Source organism: Ranitomeya variabilis, chromosome 6, assembly GCF_051348905.1.
Source record: "Ranitomeya variabilis isolate aRanVar5 chromosome 6, aRanVar5.hap1, whole genome shotgun sequence".
Lineage (NCBI taxonomy): Eukaryota > Metazoa > Chordata > Amphibia > Anura > Dendrobatidae > Ranitomeya > Ranitomeya variabilis.
The window spans coordinates 56,898,979-56,906,023 of record NC_135237.1 but is presented as its reverse complement, the minus strand read 5'-3'; the positions used below and the strand labels follow the sequence as shown (position 1 = coordinate 56,906,023).

At 40.7% G+C, this 7,045-nt stretch overlaps 1 long non-coding RNA gene across 1 annotated transcript in view; it reads right to left on the bottom strand.

The window, feature by feature from the left end:
* Nucleotides 1–221: 221 nt before the first annotated feature.
* Nucleotides 222–7,045, bottom strand: part of LOC143783422 (uncharacterized) — a 49,303-nt gene continuing 42,479 nt past the window's right edge. The window contains exon 4 of the long non-coding RNA XR_013217158.1: nucleotides 222–400. This is a non-coding gene — a long non-coding RNA (uncharacterized LOC143783422). The remainder of the gene's footprint in view (nucleotides 401–7,045) is intronic.

Genomic DNA, 7,045 nt, shown 5'->3' with positions numbered 1-7,045 from the left:
CAGATCCCAGTATATAGGTCTAAAGGGTATCTGGGTTCCTCTGGAATCTGTCACACGGAGTGACTTGTGCCAAGTCTGCCGGAGGTAGCCTTTTTGAGCCGATGGTCTCAAGCAGATGTGACAAGTGTACCCTGGAGAAACCCTGAGTGCAAAGAACAGAGAGTTCCTGTAAAGACCTAGTGATTGATAGTCTCCACATGGGGAGGTATTGGATCCCTTGGGTCGCCAGATGACTAAGAGTCTGTATTCCAGTTTAGTAAATGCCCTATTACTGTAAAAAATGGCTAACTCCTAATCCAAAAGATGCATGCCTGTCTATCTTCAATCAAGGGTTTTCTCCAAGCAAACCCATGTCTGAGTTCACATCCTTTGCACAACCACATAACAGTCCATTTAAAGCCTGGAAGAAAGAAAAAAAAATTTCAAGTTATTCTAATGTTGAAAGGAAACTATAGACAAGTAATATGTAATGCAAACAGCATATATCAAAGTTATATATTTTACTTTTCTTATTTTAAACATTTGTCGCAAAAATGGGCAAAATAGAGCAAATACAATTTCTTCCTGAACCTAATTCAGCTAAAACTGAAAATATATAGAAACAGGAGTAAGATAAATAGGAAATGAATACATATTTGTGGCTTAAACCAAGTAAGGCAATAAGACCATTTTACTGTTAAACGGTTACTTTACTGCCAAAACCACCCTATTTTTCTTCTTCTCCCTTGATGAATCAACCAACCCACCAACCAAATTCTGTAGGAAGATCACTATCATTATCTTGGAAAAAAGTGCTCTGGACCACTCCTAAAATAAGGACTGTATAACAAAACCATCAGCCTTGTCTCACCACTTGTCCCAAATCCAAAGCAGCCACATATTATTTAAATCGTACCAGAAAGAAATCAAGAAATTGTTTGTGCTATGTTTAAGCATTTCTTTTCAATTTTCTCCTATTATTCCTGATTTTGATAGGACAGCATTATTCAGCATATAGCACTGTAGATGTCTCAGTCTGGTGGCGCTAGAACGCCAAAACTCAATCTTTATGATATTATTATAATTTAAATTTTTCAAGAGAATCTGTCAGCAGGTTTTTTCTATGTAAACTGCGGCAGCATAATGTAGCAGCTGAGACACAGATTTCAGTGATATGTCATTTATTGGGCTGAGTGCTGTTATTTCGAAAAAAGTAAGTTTTTACTATCACAAGATAATCACGTCTCAAACCACAGTGTACATGAGCCCTAGTCCGACCACGCCTCTTCCTCTGATAAGCAGTTCACTGTGAATCGACAATGTACACAGACAAGGGAGTACATAGCAAACATGGGGCCCCATAGCAGAAGTTCTATTTTGCCCCCCACCCCAAAAAAAAAATGGTTAGCACTGCAGTCTTGCAGCGCTGGAGTCCTGTGTTCAAATCCCACCTAAGACAACATCTGCAAGGAGTTTGTATGTTCTCCCTGTGTTTGCGTGGGTTTCCTCTGGGTTCTCAGGAAAAAACGCACACTCCAAAAACATATTGATAGGGGATAGTGATGAGCGAGTGTACTCGTTGCTCGGGTTTTCCCGAGCACGCTTGGGTGACCTCCGAGTATTTATGACTGCTCGGAGATTTAGTTTTCATTGCGGCAGCTGAATGACTTACAGCTACTACCCAGGCTGAGTACATGTAGGGGTTGCCTGGTTGCTAGGGAATCCCCTCATGTAATCAAGCAGACTAGTAGCTGTAAATCATTCAACTGCCGCAATGAAAACTAAATCTCTGAGCAGTCACAAATACTCGGAGACCACCTAAGCGTGCTCTGGAAAATCCGAGCAACGAGTACACTTGCTCATCACTAATAGGGAATCTAAATTGGGAGCCCCAATGGGGACAGTGCCGACAATGTCGGTAAAGCGCTGTGGAATCAATTGCACTATTTAATTGAGTAAAATAAATAAATACTTCATGGGGGTCACAGAAGAACATATCTCGCAACTCTGCAGCCTTTACAAAGTAATTTCCCTCCTACTGAAGCCCTAGACTCCCCTTTCATTGCACCCATAAAGTAAGATACCAACAAAAGTGTCCCACAAGCACAGTATGATAACGCCACAATGAATTCCACCCCAGCACTCTCCACATGTACAGTATGATGACCCTATTGTGCCCCACCTTAACTCCCCTTGCAAAGAATGGTGTCTTCAGCAAAGTATTATCCCCAACTGACACCCCCACACAGCCCTCTACGCAATATACTGGGCTTACATACAGTTCAATGGCCCCACACCTCTCCACACTCTATAATGGCCCCCTCTAGCCCTCCAAACACCATAATCACCCTCACACAGCCTTCCACACAGTATGATGTACCCCACCCAAACCTTCACACTCTATAACTGCTTTCATACAGAATAATGACCCCCACATAGCCCTCCATAAAGTATAAATGCTCCCACATAGCTATCCAAATATTATACTGGCCCCAACATAGCCCTCCATATAGTATAACGCACTCCCTATTTTCTTTCTTAAAGTATAATTCACTTCCCATAATCCTCCATATTGTATAATGCACTGCCCATAGTCCTCCATATAGTATAATACATTTCCCATACTCCTCCATATAGTATAATGCACTCCCCATAGACCTTCATTTAGTGTAACGCTCCCCCTATAGTCTTCCATATAGTATAATGTACCCTCTAAAGTCCTCCATATAGTATAACGCACTCCCCATAGTCCTCAAAATATTATAAAGTGCTCCCCAAAGTCCTCCATATAGTGGAATTCACTCTTCATAGTCCTCCATATAGTATAATGCACTCCTCAAAGTCCTCCATATAGTATAATGCATTCCTCAGAGTCTTCTACATTATATAATGCACCCTCCACAGTCCTTCATATAGTATAATACACTTACCATAGTCCTCCACATAGTATAATGCACATCCCACAGTCATCCATATAGTATAATGCACTCACCATAGTCCTCCATACAGTATACCACACACCATAGTTCTCCATATAATATAATGTATTCCCAATAGTCCTCTATATAGTATAATGCATCCCGTAGTCCTCCAAATAGTATAAGGCACTAGCCATAGTCCTCCATATATTATAATTCATCCTATAGTTGTTCATATAGTATAATGCACTCCCCCATAGTCCTCCATATAGTATAATGAACTCTCCTAGTCCTCAATCTAGTATAATGCACTTCCCATAGTCCTTCAAATAGTGTAATGCACTTTCCCAAGTCCTCCATATAGTATAATGTACTCCCCATAGTCCTCTATAATATAATGCACCCCATAGTCCTCTATATAGTAAAATGAATGCACCATAGTCCTTTATATAGTATAATGTTTTGCCATAGTCTTCCCTATAGTATTATGCACCCCCATAGTCTTCCATATAGTATAATGCACTTCCCAAAGTCCTCCACACAGTATAATGTACCCCATTGGTCTCTATATAGTATAATGTTCTTCCCATAGTACTCCATATAGTCAAATGCATGCCAATAGTTCTTTATATAGTATAATATATTTCCCATAGTCCTCCATATAGTGTTATGCACCCCATTGTACTCCATACAGTATAATGCACCCCATAGTCCTTCATATAGTATAATGCACTCCCTACAGTACTCCATATGGAGTTATGCTTTCCTCATAGTCCTCTATATAGTACAATTCTCTACCAAGAGTCTTCCATAAAGTATAATGCACTCCCAATAGTCTTCCATATAATATGATGCACCACATACTTTTCCATGCAGTATAATGCACTCCCCATAGTCCTTCATATAGTATTATGGACTCACTATAGTCCTCTCTATAATATAATGCTTCATTTTGTATAATGCACCCACCATAATCCTCCATAAAGTATAATGCACTCCCCATAATCCTCCATTTTGTATAATGCACCCCCATAGTCCTCCAAATATTATAATGCACCCCATAGCCCTCCATACAGTATAATGAACTCCCTTTAGTCCTTCATATAGTATTATGCACTCCCCATAGTCCTCTATATAGTGCAATGTACTCCCCATAGACCTCCATATAGTATAATGCACCCCACAGTCCTGCATATAGTACAATGCACATCATAGTCCTCCATATAGTTTAATGTACCTCATAGTCTTCTATACAATGTAATGCACCCATAGTCCTCCATACAGTATTATGCATTCCCCATAGTCCCCTATATGGAGAAATGCACACCCATACTCCTCCATAAAGTCTAATGCACCCCCGATGGTCCTTCATATAGTATAATGCACCCCATAGTCCTCCATACAGTGTAATGCGTCACCACAATGTGCTCACTGATTTAAAAAATAAATAAATAGATACACTACTCACCTCTCCTACTCATTCATCCTCTGCTCTTATCTCTGCAGCTAGTCTTCTGAAGCACCATGTAGTGATGTCATCACGCCTGCAGCACTGAGATGTCAGACGCCGAGGAAGAATGATGGAGATGACTCTTCGTCTTTCATCATTGCTTTCAACTGTACAGTTGAACAAGCGATGATGGGCCCCATAATGGCCACGTCGAATGCCGCTATTGGTGGTACGTCACTGTGCGCAGAAGGCTGTGGTATGGGTGGGGTTAGCTTTCTGAGCTCTGATACATGCTACATCTAATAACTCTGATTGTGTCACAATTGCTGCACCCAATAAACTAAGTGATACACATTGGAATAAGGTTCACTTTTCCTACATCATGATTGTCTCAAATGATGTAGCAGAACCTGCTGATAGATTTCCTTTCACTCTGGTGAAATCTTTTTCTCCAGTTTCCCAATTTAAAGCGAATCAGGACATAACGATACTGTAGATATCACAAATTTTGTCCCATGTAATTTAGCTAAAAAAAATTTCACACAGTTACATAGGTTGAAAAAAACACAGGTCCATCAAGTACAATAATCCTTACCCAGTGATACATCTGGTTATGAGAAAAGCATCCAGTCCTGTTTTAAATTATGATATAGTATTTGCCATTACTACCTCTTCAGGTAGGATATTCCTCAATCTGATGGCTCTAACTGTAAAGAGTCCATTCTTATTTAGATGCTGGAATCTCCTTTCCATTATGAATTTCCCAAGTTCTCTGTAAGGTCTTTAGAAGGCATACACCATGTGCCAGTCGTTTGTATTGACTACACATGAAGTTATACATGTAAATGAGATCGCCCCTGAGAAGGCGTTTATTCAAGCTAAACAAGCCCAACTTTTCTAACCTCCCATTATAGAAGCATCCTTCCATCCCTTGCAATAATCTTGTTGCCTACCTTTGAACTGACTCAAACTTCCCAATATCATTTTTAAAATGTGGAGTCCAAACCTAGATCCCATATTTAGATGTTGCTTTTCAAAAGATTTTTAGAAGGGTAAAAATACATTGGGACCACATGATTTTATTTCACTTTTTTGTACACCCTAAAATCTTGATTGCCTTCGCAGCAGATACGTGACAATGAATACTATTCTGACTTCATAACGGGGCTGCAAGTGTGAGGCTGACAGCATTTCTGTGAATATCTGTATTGAACTAGTACTCACACCAAGACATTTGTCAGCCAGTGTCAACTCAGCTGCAGACCTTATGTCATAAGGTTTTTGTCCTGAAGAAGGTGTCCTCTGTGACCTCGAAACACATTCTCTGGTTAATCTGTTCAGAATAAACGATTTTAAAGAATTAAGCCAAGATCCTGGATCTTTCAGCAGTGCAAGTCTGACACGTATTTTCCTCTACTTGTTGAAACTCAGCTGCAGAGTGTCAGTATTCCGGGTTTTCCAAGTTACCTTGTGAATGATTTTGCCCTTTGTTAAGATGGAGTTTGCTGTTTTTGTCTGCCCTACTTCCTGTTCATTTGTTTAAAACCCGGGTCAGGTGTCAGCCTCTCTGCTGGAGTATTCTGCTTGGTTTCTCCATCAGCTCAGCTGCTTGTCTGCTGTACTTCTACCCATGGCTCTGGACATTCTCTGCCTATGTAAGTTACGCTCTCAGTCTGTTGGCTTGGGAACTTAACCCTTGGTTCTCTCCTCCGGGTAAGAACTCTGTTTTGGAACTGTGTTTGGAGCTTTTCTGCTGGACTTAGACTGTGTTTGCTACTTAATCCTTATTTACTCCCCCCGGTGGGAGCTACTGGAAATTACACCAGTATAATTCTTTATGTGAACTTGTTTCTGGACTTACCCGTGTTTATGCCACAACTGAGATAAACTTGAGAACTTGTTTCAGGACTTACCCGTGTTCATCCCATACCTGGGATTAACCTGAGGACTTGTTTCTGGACTTCCCTGTGTTTACTTCATACCCGGATTTGACTCTTTCTGCACCAGCTGTGTTTGGATCTGCACGTCACCCGTCTCACTCACCTTGCCAAGGACTTTGGCCTAAGAACTCTTCTGTTTTGCTGTATATGGTTAAGGGACTTGTTTCATTGCGAGTTATCAGTATATTGTTTGTGTGTTTTTGCTGTGTTACAAATACACTATTTGCACTAAAGAAACCCGTCTCTGTCTGTTCATTGTCCCATGCTACCAGAATCTTAGAGTTCCTACAATAGTATTACACAGAGGCATGTGTCAAGATTCCAGAAGAAATTTACGTGAAGACACAAGGGTCAGTCGGTGCTGTCTTACTGTATTTAGAAAGTACGCATGGACCAATGCTCATCCCACTGAACGTCCATACTCCTTTTCTGTGGGCAGAACACCACTCAGACAACACAGGGTGAGGGTACCACACTATGTTAAGAATTTATTGGGTCACCAACAGTTAAAAGCATATATTATATTCACCGCAAGGACACAAAATGGTGCAAATGACAGAGTTTCACCCTTCTGCTGGCTCACCAGAGATTAGAACCTCCATGACTTTGGGGCATCCAGGATCAAGAACTACAATCAATATACAAACGACACTGGCGCTCGCCACTATTGCCCACTCCCTGAGTGGGGATAACCAATGGGATCACCCAGCTGCTGGTAACACCAAAGAATGTGCCACTTCTATGAAAAACAAATACAT